This window comes from Dermacentor andersoni, chromosome 3, assembly GCF_023375885.2.
Source record: "Dermacentor andersoni chromosome 3, qqDerAnde1_hic_scaffold, whole genome shotgun sequence".
Lineage (NCBI taxonomy): Eukaryota > Metazoa > Arthropoda > Arachnida > Ixodida > Ixodidae > Dermacentor > Dermacentor andersoni.
The window spans coordinates 87,352,784-87,368,496 of record NC_092816.1 but is presented as its reverse complement, the minus strand read 5'-3'; the positions used below and the strand labels follow the sequence as shown (position 1 = coordinate 87,368,496).

Genomic DNA, 15,713 nt, shown 5'->3' with positions numbered 1-15,713 from the left:
GTTCGAGTTGTTTTCTTTGTTGCTATGTTTATTAGCTGTCGTGGCACCTCAAGTGCGTGATCTTGCTCGCTCTTTCGCCACGAATTAGGTCTCTCGTTAGTAGAAAAATTACTTCTTGCACTCCAGTAATGACACTAGATCAATTGTAGACCAATATGACGTGAAAGTAAGCCATTGTTTTAGTTACCTACCAATATGCTGAACATAGTGGTTGAAAATGCCCATGTTGTAATCGCACCTCCTGGCACGAGTTGTTGCAAACTCAGCGCTGACGCCCGTTGTTGCAAACGGGTCGCAAGCCCCAAGGGTAGCGTTGGCCTGGCGGCCTGGGGCACTGGAAGCATCCGAAGGTCCCGGCAAAGCATGAGTCGACTGGTAACAGAACAACTGGTTTATTCTAACATCGCAAAAGAGCGGGCGGTCAGGTCGACCGAAGTGAGAGACGGGAGAGCACGTAACTCGACAGAAGAAATCGGAGCCTCTCTCTTGGCGTCCGGGGGCAGCTGCTCTTATACTTTCGCAGTTGAGGGCAAGAAGGAAGACCTCGTGACGAGACCACGTGACGGCGGGTACGGACGAGCTGAGATACATGTTGAGACGAGTGTAGTGACTCAACCGCCGGCCGGGCGCCGGACAGACCTCCTCGCTTCACACTTGGGGAGCTCCTCTCCCCGGCTGCCGCGCTTTGACAAGCGTGGGCACACACACACACACGCACACACGAAGACACGTGGCACTGAAACACGCCTGGACGCGCTTGGCGGGGAGACTGCGGGAGCTCCGAACGGGCCAAAATGTCCGCCGCTTTGAACGAAGCTCCGGCGTCCGTTGCATCCGCGCCGGCTATACCGCGCGTTGTAGGCGAAACGTAACAGACCGCCCCGCCGGGGGAAGGAGATCCCGATGGTCAGGGGACTGCATCCGCTGTCCGGAGGGATGTCGCTCGATGATGCTCATAACCGAAGTCGGTCGTCCTTCGGCGTTTCTTGAGCGCAGCGCACATAGAAGGCCTCGTTCTCTCGTTCAGGTTCACACAGGACACTGCAAAGTGACTTCGGGAGAGTTGACATTTTTGTTCTCGTTTCCGGCAAGCGTTAGAACCACGCCGAAAGTCAACCGCTCAGTCAGCAAGCACGGCACAACCCTCACTAAGCCCTGCCAGGCTCTTTCCCCTTTTATACTACTGCCTAGTTCCTTACAGTAGTTTAGCAGCACTCAGAACACGTCCACAATTTGGAAAATTGCACTAGAAAGCACATCATCACTTTGAAACACTACACAAAAGCAATATGCTAAAAATCCTGCCTCAGGAAGAAAAACATCAGTAACAAACAATTTTGAGGCTGATTCCCACGTTAGGGGCTTCGACTTAAGCCATCGGCGTTACCGTTGAGACTCCCCTTTTTGTAACGCACCTCAAAGGAATATTGCTGCAAAGCGAGGCTCCGGCGCAGGAGGCGGCCATTTGTGGAAGAGATGGTCTGCAGCCATTGGAGAGGGCAGTGATCCGTCTCGAAGCATGCGAAGCGGAGAACGCAGCGAGCGACCGTACACTAGCTCAGCTGGCGAAAACCCCGTAGCCGCATGCGGCGCGGTCCTCAATGCAAACATCACCCCAGGCAGACACAGCTCCCAGTCAGTTTGTTGTGCAAACCACAATGCTCTCAACACGCGCCTCATGACGGAGTGGAGCTTCTCAACGGAATTCGACTGGGGGTGGTGCACTGAGCTGTGTAACAGCTTTACCCCACACCTTTCGAGAAAGGCTGTCGTTAAAGCGCTAGTAAACACTGTGCCCTGATCTGATTGGATTTCCGCAGGAAAACCAACTCGCGCAAATATGGACAGTAGTGCATTGACTATCTCAACAGAGCTGAGTTCTTTAAGCGGCACTGCTTCAGGGAACTTTGTCGCTGGGCAGATCACAGTCAAAATGTGTCTGTACCCCGTGGTTTTTACCGGCAGAGGTCCCACTGTATCAATAACGAGCCGTCTAAAAGGCTCCGTAATGATAGGTACCAACTTCAACGGCGCCCTCGATTTGTCCCCTGGTTTGCCCACCCGCTGACAGGTGTCACATGTCTTCACAAAGTGGTCTGCGTCCCGAAAACACCCTGGCCAATAGTACTCTTGCAAGAGACGGTCCTTAGTTTTCTTAACTCCTAGGTGTCCGGACCACGAACCCCCATGCGACAAGCGCAACAGATCCTGACGATAGCATTGAGGCACGATCAGCTGATCGAACTCCACTCCTCTGCGGTCTAGATACTTTCGGTACAGGACCCCACCTCTTTCCACAAAGCGAGCATTTTTCTTGGCGATGCCTTCCTTGACAATGCAGCGTATGTTTTCTAGGCTGCCATCCTTCTTTTGCTCGGCTATCAAAGCCGACCGGCTGACTTTTAGCAACCTATTAAGTCCGTCCGACGTAGGCGCGATGAGCAAATCTGCAGATAGCTCTTCTAACTTTCCCGCATCGGGAATTTCCTCTCCAGTATCTGGTGCCTTCAACGCTACAGGCTCAATTTTATTCAGTTCGGACGTGCTCTGAATATCAGCTTGCTGCGCCTCTGACCCTTTCTCATTGTTCGACAACGTCGGCCCCGCAACTACCGCCTTTGCAGCGAGCTCCCGAACCTTTGATCTGGTTAAGGCCTGAACGCCAGCCTCACCAAACAAAAGCCCCTTCTCGCGCAGGAGGTGATCGGACCTGTTCGAAAATAGGTACGGGTACTGGGGGGGCAGCATAGATGACACTGCCGCCTCCGTCTCAAGCGCTCCGAAAGGTCCTTCAATAAGCACTTTTGCTACGGGCAGACACACGCTATGAGCTTCCACTGCTTGCTTGATCCATGCGCACTCGCCCGTGAACATATCCGGTTCTACGTAAGAGGGGTGAACTACATCCATCGTAGCTGCGGAATCGCGAAGCACTCGGCACTCTTTCCCGTTCACGAGGAGGTCTCGCATGTAAGGCTCGAGAAGCTTCATGTTCTCGTCAGTGCTGCATAAAGACAAAAACACGACTTTTGTTTTTGTTTCTGGACACTGCGCCGAAAAGTGACCCGGCTTCTGGCACGTATAACAAACGCGCGCTTGCCTCGTCTCGAACCGCTTTCTGCGTTCGGCTTCGGTTGCCGCCGTCTCCTTACGTTCGGTCGGACTGCTTTCACTCGCATCCGCACTACGTGTGTCCCCCTTTGCTCTCATGGGCGTGAACTTTGGCCTCTCAAACTTGGAGCCAAATTCACCCTTTTGACCGTCCTTAGCTCCGCGAGCCCGACGCGTCACAAACTCCTCGGCTAGCTCCGCGACTCGAGCCACCGTACTAACGTCTGGCCTATCCAAGACCCAGTACCGCACGTTCTCAGGTAACCGACTATAAAACTGTTCTAGCCCGAAACACTGCAGAACTTTCTCGTGGTCACCAAACGCTTTCTCTTCTTTGAGCCACTCCTGCATGTTTGACATAAGCCTGTAGGCAAACTCTGTATATGACTCACTTTTGCCTTTCTCATTTTCCCGAAACTTCCGACGGAACGCCTCCGCGGACAGCCTGTACTTTTTTAGCAGACTCGATTTCACTTGGTCGAAATCCTCTGCCTCCTCTCTCTTCAAGCGAGCGACTACGTCGGCCGCCTCGCCGGGTAACAAAGTGAGCAAGCGCTGCGGCCACGTTTCCCGAGAGAACCCCTGCTTCTCGCACGTTCGCTCAAAGTTAACCAGGAACAAACCAATGTCCTCTCCAAGCTTAAAAGGCCGCATCAGGTCAGTCATTTTGAACGATACTCGTTCTCCTGCACCGTGTGCCTGACTTCCATTACGAGCGCGTTCCATCTCTACCTCGAGACGCTTCATTTCCAAAGCGTGTTGACGGTCGCGCTCTTCTTTTTCTTTTTGTTCTTTTCGTTCGCGCTCCTGTTTCTGTTCTTTAAGTTCGCGCTCCTGTTTCTCTTTTTGCTCTTGAAGTTCGCGCTCATGTCTTTCTTTTTGCTCTTTAAGTTCGCGCTCCTGTCTTTTTGCCCGCTCCTCAATGGTCTCAAGGCATTCCGACAGCTCGTCATCCTCAGCTTCTAACTCGAGAATAGCCCTTAGCAGTTCTGGTTTTCTAAGTTTGTCTGAGACATCCAGACCCAACTCTCTTGCAAGCTCCAGCAATATCGGTTTGCGCAACGACTTCAAATCCATGGCTGCTCTGAATGCTGCTTTCTCTACTGCCTACTATTGTCTTGCCGCAATGTAACCCGGCAGCAACGACAACCACAATTACCAGCACTGTTTCTGACACTAACAAAAGCCTGGCAAAACTCAGAAGAAGAAAGTCCCGCACTCACCAAACCTCGCAGCCAAGAATTCAGCGCAGTCGTTCCGCTGCAGGCAACCAGTCATCACACAGGGCTCGTTGCACTGCTCCCGGATGGTCGTTGTGCTGCTCAGCATACAGTCAACCGCATCTCTTCGCTGCTGGCCTCCGATGTCGCGATCCTACCGCTGCCACCAGCTGTTGTAATCGCACCTCCTGGCACGAGTTGTTGCAAATTCAGCGCTGATGCCCGTTGTTGCAAACGGGTCGCAAGCCCCAAGGGTAGCGTTGGCCTGGCGGCCTGGGGCACTGGAAGCATCCGAAGGTCCCGGCAAAGCATGAGTCGACTGGTAACAGAACAACTGGTTTATTCTAACATCGCAAAAGAGCGGGCGGTCAGGTCGACCGAAGTGAGAGACGGGAGAGCACGTAACTCGACAGAAGAAATCGGAGCCTCTCTCTTGGCGTCCGGGGGCAGCTGCTCTTATACTTTCGCAGTTGAGGGCAAGAAGGAAGACCTCGTGACGAGACCACGTGACGGCGGGTACGGACGAGCTGAGATACATGTTGAGACGAGTGTAGTGACTCAACCGCCGGCCGGGCGCCGGACAGACCTCCTCGCTTCACACTTGGGGAGCTCCTCTCCCCGGCTGCCGCGCTTTGACAAGCGTGGGCACACACACACACACGCACACACGAAGACACGTGGCACTGAAACACGCCTGGACGCGCTTGGCGGGGAGACTGCGGGAGCTCCGAACGGGCCAAAATGTCCGCCGCTTTGAACGAAGCTCCGGCGTCCGTTGCATCCGCGCCGGCTATACCGCGCGTTGTAGGCGAAACGTAACACCCAGCACTGCTACAGACTCACCGTGACATACCTGTTCTTTTGGGTCACAATGGGCAGACAGCTCATCAATGGGAGGAGCTTTCGCAAGTGTCGGTGCAGGCGAGTGTATAACACGAACGGCAGCAAAACTGCTCAGCTATGACAGGGGGGCCAAGACACGTTCGGCCCCAAGGGCAAGGGCAAGGGTGCACCACCACTACACGCAACAGGTGCCGATGGTGCTAGATGTCTTCGCAGTAAAAACGCACAAAGCTTGCGTGTAGGGCCTGCCAAGTAGCTCTTCGCATTGTGTGCTTTCACACCTTTCACAAGAAGCCGTAATCAGCCCCGATCCTGAAAAGACGAAGCCTAAGGTCTGCAGAGGGAAAACGTGCGTCCCATTTTCGTTTCAAGATATCTGTGGGACAAGTGTTGTTCCGCTGTTTTTTTCGCATGATATGCTCACAGACAATAAATAATAATCTTTTTGTGGTTCTTTATTGCGGTACAGTTCATTTTGGATAGTATAGCAGAAACCATGAGTATATTTCTCGCACCTGAAAGGGGTTAGTATTTTACCGGGGACTAATCCAATTCCGACAATATCCCAGCGGGCCAATCTCACACACCATAAGGGAGCGACACCTGCAACGGTGATGCTTTGCACCACACGAGCATTTTGAGATGCCGGGTAGGTGCCAGGACTCTGTCTTGTCTACTCAGAAGGGGTTGCCTTGCGTGCTGCCTCACGTCAACCGCCGTGCAACCACGTCAAGTCGGAACATTGCCCTTTGAGTCCAAGCTGCCTATCAGTGTCACTCCTTCGTCCTTCGGGTTGCATTGCCACATTTTAAAGGCAAGATATTTCTTAGCGAGTCAACACCATTCGGTATCGTGCATGTTTCTAACATCTCACTGTGGGACGATTCCGCAGATTGTGCAACACGCATATATATATATATATATATATATATATATATATATATATATATAAATCGCAGCGAAGCACGATTCCTAAACAGCATATATACACGGATGGCCAATTTGACTGAACACGCACAACGTTCCGGCTATCATCGTCTTCTTCGTTAGTCCAAGGAGGTGGCTTGTAACACCTAACCTTCCGAGTGGGTGGAGCGCCGTCTCGGCGCAGCCTAATTACAAAAGGAGGAAGCGGCGGAAAAACACGGCTTGAACCGGGATACATGAACGTCCCAAAATGAGAGGGCAGATGGTGAACAATTGTCCAGTCACAAAACGCGACAAAACGTAACACGACCAAACCTTATCAGAAAGACCTACACGATGAAATGGAGTCCAGAGAAATACAAGAGATCCCGGAGAAAAGCAGAGGTCTCAATTATTCCTGTGATAGCAGTCCTCCTGAAGTAATTGCGAGTAAGATAGTCGCTCATGAGGATCTGACCTGCCAGATGCGCTCGCACGGCAGCATCACGGGCGTACTCTGTGCCGTTTTGAACGATAGCAGTTAGTAACGTGTCGAAAGGCAATGCTGGGTGGCGGCCAAAGAGTAGGCAGAACGGCAAAAAAACCGGCGGTGTCGTGACGGGATGAGTTTTCAAATTGCTATTCCAGTTCTGATGATCGTCCGACACGTACATGACCAGCATCTCGATTAAGGTGTGGTTCAGCCTCTCAGTGAGCCCGTTGGTCTGCGGGTGGTAAGAAGTAGTGTGCTTGTGCTTCACAGAACAGGAACGACGGAGGTCATCGACAACTTTGGGCAGAAAGTAGCGGCCTTGTTCTATTATCAGTTGCCTACGGGCGCCATAATGAAGAGTAACGTGATAAAGTAGAAAATCGGCTACGTCAGTGGCGCAACTAGTCGGCAAATCCCGCGCGATGACATACAGCGTAGCATAGCCAGTCGCAACTGCGACTCACTTGTTCCCTGAAGTAGACGGAGGGAATTGGACGAGGAGGTAGAAATCGATGCGGTAGAATGGCTCCTCGGGTATGTCAATGGGGTGTAGAAAGCCTGCAGGTAACGCCAAGGACCGTTTCGGTCGCTGGCAAAGGTCACACGTAGCAACGTAGCGTCTACAAGGCCGGTACAGAGGCGACCAGAAGAACCGGCGCCGCACGCACGTGGTCATATGTGCGGGACCCCCAAGCTTGCCAGTGGTTGGGGCATCGTGGAGTTCTTTGAGAACAGTAGCACGAAGTCGCTTTGGGGAGAACAATCAGAAGCTCCGGGCCATCGGGAGTGATACGATGGTAAAGAATAGCTTCGTGAAGCTCAAACAGATGGAGCGATGGGTCGGGCTGAAGAGAGTGGAGGTGGCCTATTAAAGATCGTAACGTCTCGTCGCTTTTCTGTTCAGCGCGAATGTTGGCCAGATCTGAAATAGCTGTAACGAAGCCACCAGTATCACGTTTGCCGGTGTCGCGAGGTTTGACAGGGTAGCCTGTCCAGACTTGTACACAATGTGAAATGTGTACTCCTGTAACCGTAAAGCCCAGCGACCAAGCCTTCCTGTAGGATCCTTCAGAGACGAGAGCCAGCAAAGGATGTGGTGGTCCGCGATGACAAAAAATGTGCGGCTATGTAAGTAAGGCCGAAATTTTGCCACAGCCCAGACTAAAGCCAGGCATTCGCGCTCAGTTATCGAAAGATTCCGCTCAGACCACGAGAGATTGCGGCTGGCGTAGGCAATGACTTGTTCCTGGTTCTGGCGTTGTGCGATGACTGCACCTACGCCGTGGCCAGTAACGTCCGTGCGAACTTCTGCAGGCGCCGAAGGGTCAAAATGCGCCAAAATGGGCGGTATTGTAAGTAAGCCGATGAGGGTTGTTAATGTGGTAGCTTGTTCTTGGCCCCAAGAAATATGGACGTCCTTGTTGAGTGGGCCAGTAAACGGCTAGGGAATACCTTGAAAAAAATTCTGACAAAGCGGCGAAAGTAAGGCACAAGCCGACAAAGCTCCGGAAGGGTTTGACAGAGCGAAGAACAGGAAAGTTTCGGACGGCACGCACCTTGTCGGGATCAGGTCGGACACTACTAGGACTAACAAAGTGACCAAGAATGGTGATGTGACGCTGAGAAAAGCGACACTTAGAGGAGTTATCTTGCAGGACAGCGTGGCGAAACACATGGAGAATGGTTGACAGGCGGTTCAGGTGGTTCTCAAAAGTAGGCGAAAAGACAATCACATCATACAGATAACAAAGACCGGTAGACCTCTGGTAGCCCCTAAGGAGAGAATCCATCATTCGCTCGAAGGTTGCGTGGGTATTAAACCATTCAAACTGCATAACCATGGAGTGGTAAAATTATTCAAGTGTGAAGAACGCACTCTTCTCGCGGGCCATTGCATCAACCGTAATCTGCCAATATCCTGAGCGCATGTTGATGGAGGAAATTTACGTCACTCCGTGGAAGCAGTCCAAGGCATCATCGATTCGGAGCATGGGGTGTATCCTCGCGCGTATTGTTCAAGTGTCGGCAGCCAACACAAAAGCGCCAGCTGCTGTACTTTTTTACTAGCACCATAGAGAACGCCCATGGAGTTCAAGAAGGTTCGATAACGCGTTTCGAGAGCATTTTGCCGACTTCTCCTTGGATCACCCGGCGTTCAGCAAGGGAGACACAATAGGGACGGCAGCGGATAGGGGTCGCGTCCCGTATCGATTCGATGCTGGACAACAGACTTTTGTCCCAAAGAGCGATTGTTGAAGTCGAAAATATCATGGTACGACTCCATGAGGATGCGAACGTCGGCAGCTAGAGCAGGAGAAACGTCAGCAGTGATCATTCCGTCCAAGGCATCGTGCGGCGAATTGGTTGAAGTAGAATGAAGGATGAATTGGAGGGAATAGAGGGAATGGATAGATCCAACCCGCAAAATTTCGCATTCTTCGGCAGCAGTGATGGCGGTGAGCGGCATGGCAGCTGGAATCAGTTAAGAGGTGCTGAAATGGGAATGCAGATGCGATTGCCGATTGTGGTCGCCAGGGTGTTATGCAATGCGACCTTTCTGCCGAGTAGAACGTCTGTTACTGGGGAGAGCGCGTAATTACCATCGGCTGCAGGAGGGCTCAAGGTCATGGAGATATACATGGCGGCTTTTGGGAGGCACCCGGGGCATGCGCGCATAATCGAGAGAGCAGAGACGGGCCAAAAGCGGGGTTGCAGTATCGGCTAGGTGAGTTAGTTCGAGCTGCAGGAGGGCAGTCGCACCGTCAATAGAATAAGTTGTGAGAAAGTCGATACCAAATCTAACTCTCATAAGGACATCGCTCAAAAACGGCAAATAAAACAAAAGTTGGGTGACCAGCGATGGTGACGCGGGCGGTGCACATTCCGAGGATGACGGGAGCTCGTCAATCGGCCACTCTTATGAAGCGGGATACAGCACGTATCATCACCTTCTTTATGTGACGGCGAAGGCCAGAGCTCATGATATAAATATGAACTCCACTGCCGACAAGTGCAGAGATGGTCACGCCATCAACGTCAACGTCCAGCATACATAGTCGAGCCGGCAGAGTAACTAGAGGCTTTTGGGGCGGAGTCGCGGATTCAGCGTTACCCCCGGCTGCTGCATCTAGGTTTCCGGAATGAAGGAACCACGGTTGCTCGGCGACGTCGCGCAGCGAGGTGGTGGGGAACAGGAGGATGGACGACGGGAAGGTTGCGAACGCGACTGGATAGCTCTAGGTGACGGAGAGCAGCTGGACCATGCCGTGGCAGCATGGGGATTATATGGATATACCGCAGATGCTGGCTCAAAAAGGCCGCGAACAAGCCGGCGAGCAGGAGCAAAGGATGCAGTACGTTGCAGGAACGACCGTCGGTTGTTGCAGTAGTGAGCAACGTGGCCAACACGAAGGCAGTTAAAGCAGATAAATCGATCGTCTTTTGTTCTCTAATCAGCAAGGTTTTGATGTCGTGGAATGAACCATTGATAACGTGGAAACGATGTCGGGGTCCCAGAATTGAACGTACGACTATCCATGGCGCAAGCAGCATGAACCCCGAGATTCCCTAGCTCGCTTCACACGATGGTTTGGACGAGTGAAACCGCTTGCGCGTTCGGGTCGCCGGCGTTCGAGTTGGCAAAGAGGCTAGTTGGAACCATCGGTTCGATCTCGCTGCGGACAATCCTCGTCAATTCGGCCGAAGGTGGTGAAAGGTGAGACTGCGGCCTCTCTGCAGACGAAGACGTCGCGGCGGTGTTGGGAAGCCGGGTGAATGGTCGTTGAATTCGGTCTGCTCGAAGCGTTGGCACTCCCCGATCACGGCATCGACGGTAGCACAATTTCTTTACATGAGCAGATTGAATGCATCGTCGGCAATTTCTTTCAGAACGTGGCTAACTTTGTGAGACATTGGCATGCCGCTGTCCGCTTTACGGCACAGCGCCAGCACATCCTGTACAATGTACTACTCCGTGGACGTTTGGGCTCGAGTTGACAGCTGTTTCTTCGCCGTGATTTTCCGACAGGAGGCCTTACCGAACAGATCACGGAGCTTTGCCTTAAAGGTATCCGAGCTCCCAAGTTCGGCCTTATAATTTTCATGCCACAACTTAGCCGTTCCACTCAGATAAAGAACCACATTGGCCAGCATGACCGTCAGGTCTGAGTTATTCTGATCGCTCACCCGTTCGTATTGTGTCGGCCGCACAAAGTTGGTGTCATCGGTCCCATTGAGCATTACAGGCTCTCGAGGATGGACTAAAAAAATTATGGTCCGCAATGCAGACGCAGATACCGGCTGGTGTTGCCATGGTGGTCGCATCGCAGTGCGGACTGCTTCCAAGCTTCATCATGTGGCGAGAGTACCCCGCACCTCCACCAGTGTGTGACGGGCCGTCAAACAAAAGTGATGCACGATTTTTAACCAGTCTGTTTACAGCAGGGGCGTAGCCGGGGGGGGGGGTCTTATGGGGCTTCAGCCCCCCCCCCCCCCCGAAATTTTTTCGTTCTGTCCATGCACCGCCGGCCAAAACAACCCCCGGCGCCGGAAATCATGGTTGATTTTGTCTAGAATGTCCTTTTCACGCTCGAAAAAAGATTTTGGCGCGAACATGGCGAAATCGGGCTCGATTTCGCGGCAACGCCCGTGCACTGAGAGTCCCATATCGTAACGCAAGGTATCGTATCCGAGCGCAAAGTTCCAAAGGCGTGGCGGGCGGGCTCGTCCCGGCATCTCGCTGATGCCGCGGAATCGGGAACGCTTGGATTACAATTCTGACACTTTATGGGTATTAAGTTCTAATAAACTTTTGATGCGAAAGGTGCATTGATATTTCTAAAGTCGTGCTTTACATTTTCAGTGCCTGAACGTTGTGGGCTTAATGTTGTTATAAACATTTGACGCCAAAGGTGCATTGACTTTTCTAAAGTCTTAGATCTGAACATACAACGTGACAAGCCAAATCAACACACTATCAGACAAGTTGACAAAACACGCAGCGAGAAACGATGATACGAAGCGTTGTGGTGGTTCATTTGTGCCGTCATGTCGCATAAAAAATATCAACATTTTTTTCACCTACGTTAAAGCATCCATGTCAACACACTAAAGCCAGCCAGGGTAACTACGTTCTTATTTATTTTTCTACTTTGACTTTCATTCGTGAGGACACATTGAGCCTCATAAATATTTTTTTTATTCTCGCTACCTTACCCGCGGTCTGCCACAGCCAGCCAGAGCACATGCGTTTTTCTCGTGTTGCCCCGAAACCACCGCGCGGCGTACGTAGGTGCGCGTGTGGTTTTCTCTAGCCGAGTGAATTTTTGCCTGGCAGAGTTTTGGACGCCTTCTGGCTAGCAGACGAGAAAAAGAAACAATGGTCGCTCACCGCCATCACTGTGAAGACTTGACGCATTACACCGTGCTCGCTTGAGCGCAACCTCTCCGGAAAGTCTCTCGCCGGTGCAAAATACCGAGCACTATGCGTAAGGTTCTCGGTGGACCAATCGTCTCACGTTTTCTTCGATATTCATTCGGTAGCCAGATTAGGTGCCCAAAGTAGGCATTGGATTGTGGTCAACATACTCTCCTTTGCATTTTTTTTTCATATCGGTGCCCTCGCCCCACGAAAGGAAAAAAAAAAAAAGATACATTGTTGCGGCGCAGCGAATTGTCGCATGGTGACAGTTTGTTACTTCTTTTGCGGAAAGTAATTGGCCACGGCACGCTTCGGTTGCCGGATACTATTATTATATTATTGTATAGCAATAATATGAAGACTCCAGGCGCATTCCTACTTTCGCTGTCGCCCTCGTGTTTCGTATGAAGTCTCAGGGCAATAACGTCGTGACCGCGCGCCGCAAGCTGTATGTGCGAGTGAAAGAGTACGGGCGGCGGAATGGGTGAGCCGACGATGGTGGCTCAGTCTTGCGTGCGCAAAGGAGAAAAGCGGGGAGCAAGTGCGCCGCCTTCCGTCGCACGCGATACATCGGATGGAGTGGATGGAATGGGGGCGGGATCTAGGACTCTGAATCTGTGATTGCGCTACATGTTTATTTGCCTTGTTTGGCCCATTATATACTGTGACCTTTTCTTAGATACGTAGATTTATTGGAGACTTATACGTACATTTAAATATCTTGTTGCGAGGTTTTGTGTATACGTGCATTGAACTTTCTTTCCAGTGACACTTTTTTGCCCTTTATCAAGTATATTGCATTGTATCTTCGCATTTCTAATGAACGAGGGCGAGTTAAATGAAAGTGAGCCTACCCACCCCGCGCAATAACGGTTCGGTTCATTATCTGCGAGGCATGCGCGTAGCACACAGGCATCTTTCATTTACAAAAGTGACGCGCAGATGTGAGGGTAAATGTTCTTTAATGCGCTCATACACTGGAGTGAACATGGTTGCGTGACGTAATGCACACTTCAGAAGTTGGGCAGCGGGGTGCCTTGAATGTTTTGACAGCTGGTTTCCCAAAAGGAAATTATTCGCCGTATGGCTGCCGTGTACGTTGAACATTTCATTTCATTGGCCACTGTGAAGCATTGGAGGAAACGGCTGAAAAAGGACGTGGAAGTTGCAAAGACGATGCAAGACCGGGCCAAAGTCATCGTGCAATCACCCCCAACACAAGTGCAAAAGTTGATGAGCTGATGCGATAAGAACGGAGGATAAACATCGATGAACTGGCAGAGCGTGTCAACGTCAGTCGCGGTTCGGTTCACACCATAATTCATAAACATCTCGGTCATCGGCTCTTGCGTGCGCAATAGATGCCCAAGATTTTAAACCACTGCCAGAAGAAGGTTCTGCGCTGCCTTGACTCATCTGATCCGGTATCACAATGAGGGTGACGACTGGTCTGCAATTGTGATCGGGGACGAACTATTGTGCCACTACTACGAGCCTGAAACACGATGGCAAAGCTTACAGTGGAAACATTCGAATTCACTGCCCCCAAAGAAAGCAAAGGCCGTCATTTTCGCAGGAAAGGTGTTGTTTACTATCTTTTTTTTCGATCGTCAGGGGCCATTACTGATAGAATTTTCTAAAGCCGCAGAAACCTGCAATCATTTCCGATATTGTGAAATCCCAGATCGGCCGCGTGTCGCAATCAAGAACAAAAGACGTGTAAAATTGACGAATGGGGTCATCTTGTTCCGCGACCTGGCTACCGTGTTGGGCGGCTGAGCACGAGGTCGCGGAATCGAATCCCGACCACGGCGGCCGCATTTCGATGGGGGCGAAATGCGAAATCACCCGTGTGCTTAGATTTAGGTGCACGTTAACGAACCCCAGGTGGTCGAAATTTCCGGAGTCCTCCACTACGGGGTGCCTCATAATCAGAAAGTGGTTTTGACACGTAAAACCCCATAATTTAATTTTTAATTTTTCCACAATGCCTGTCCCCACGTCGCTGATGTGGTTAATACAAAACTGGCAAAGTTCAAGTGGGGAACGCTGCAGCATCCGCCATACAGCTAAGACCTGTCGCCTTGCGACTTCCACATTTCGGGGCAAATGAAAAAACAGCTTAAGGGAAACAGATTCGTGTCGGACGATGACGTGAAAGAGTCAGTTGCAGATATGTTGAAGCAGCAACCTAAGGAGTTTTATGAGACGAGAATCACCCGACTCGTTACTCAATGGGATAAATGTCTAAATGCTCATAGAGACTTTTAAATTAGGTACCCCGTTTGTCACATATTTGCATTGGCTCACTTTCATTTGACTCGCCCTCGTATATTTTGCGGAACGGCTTTATATAGGTGCTCTCTGTTGGGACAATAATTTCGGTGCAATTACTCACGATACACGACCGGTGACAGCAGCCCCTGCGTAATACATTGGAATAAATGACACCGTCATTGAGATTTTTCACTGGTCGTTGCATATGTACAAAAATGCAAACAAGGTTGTTGAATGACAAAGTTTCACTAACATATTTGTCCTCAAATTGTTCATTTCATGGCCTTTACATTTTTCATATCAGTGGCATGCACTGCTTTGCTGGTGTCGAACTGATATAGTTCGAAGGATCGTGTGATATTTTCTTTACATATTAAATGGTCAAAAACATGGAAGCATTGATATCAGTTATATTGAGCAGAATTTCTGGCACATACGAGTAAATCTTTTTGTTAGAGAATACATATATTATTTGTTTTCACAGTGCCTAATAGCGTTAAAGAATTCGTTTGCAGCATTTCTGGCAATGGCAATGCAGTTACTAATCATGTATTTGATCTCTCGACAAATTGTTTAAGTGGAAGCTTTAGCTCGGGCCCAACTCCGATACGGCCTATTCAAATCAATTTAAAAGACAGAAATTCTTTTCTGAGATAACCCCTGGATCATTTTTAATGGAATTTGTTGAATTCTAGAAAGTTAACTTCTAGTATCTGTTGGAAGCGGAAGTTCGATTTAGGGCCTGAATTTTGTTTAAAATATTTTGAAACATCTGAAAGTGCGAAAAGGATAGAGGCACGACGTTTACAAAATAAAAGTTCTTTATCAAAAACAGATATCGCGCTTCTTCGAACGGCATCTATTATAAGAGTCAAAGCGGACAAATTCGGTATGTCAATTTGCATCTTACGTGAATTAGTTACGTGGTGCACAAGGGTTCTGCAAAAGCCGTATTTTGGATAATGCTAAACTTTTTTAGATGCATTTGTAACATATCAATTTTGTCCGCTGTAGTTGTAGTATTAGGTGCGATTCACAGAATTGTGATATTATTTTTCATTGTTGAGTTACAGAGTTTTAAACGTGATAGTTTCGTTTTCTGAAAATGTGAGATTTGTGCCAATTTTTTATAAGAAATTGACAACCTAAATGAAAAATTCGAAACCAGAAGACAATAGAATTTAAGTTTTTCTTTTAAATGCAACAAACCTCATCAAATTTTGTGCAGTGGTTGGCGAGAAAAACTAATTCAGCTCCTACATGTATTTAGATAAGAGGAAGCTGTATCTCGGACGCTCCTAAGGAGGAGGCCAAGGTGCAACGTGAGCTTAAGACCTTGAGCTCCAGATGGCGAGTTATGGCTAGACATATTCGTGCTTCTATAGCACAGACTGGCGCACAGAAGCAGCTGTATTCTAAAACAGCTTTCCTTGCTGTAACGAAT

The 15,713-nt window shown here is 50.0% G+C and overlaps 1 protein-coding gene across 3 annotated transcripts in view; it reads left to right on the top strand.

Moving 5' to 3' along the window:
* LOC126525293 (uncharacterized) overlaps positions 1–15,713 on the top strand; it is a 132,342-nt gene that overhangs the window by 61,164 nt on the left and 55,465 nt on the right. The gene's annotated exons all lie outside the window — the stretch shown is intronic.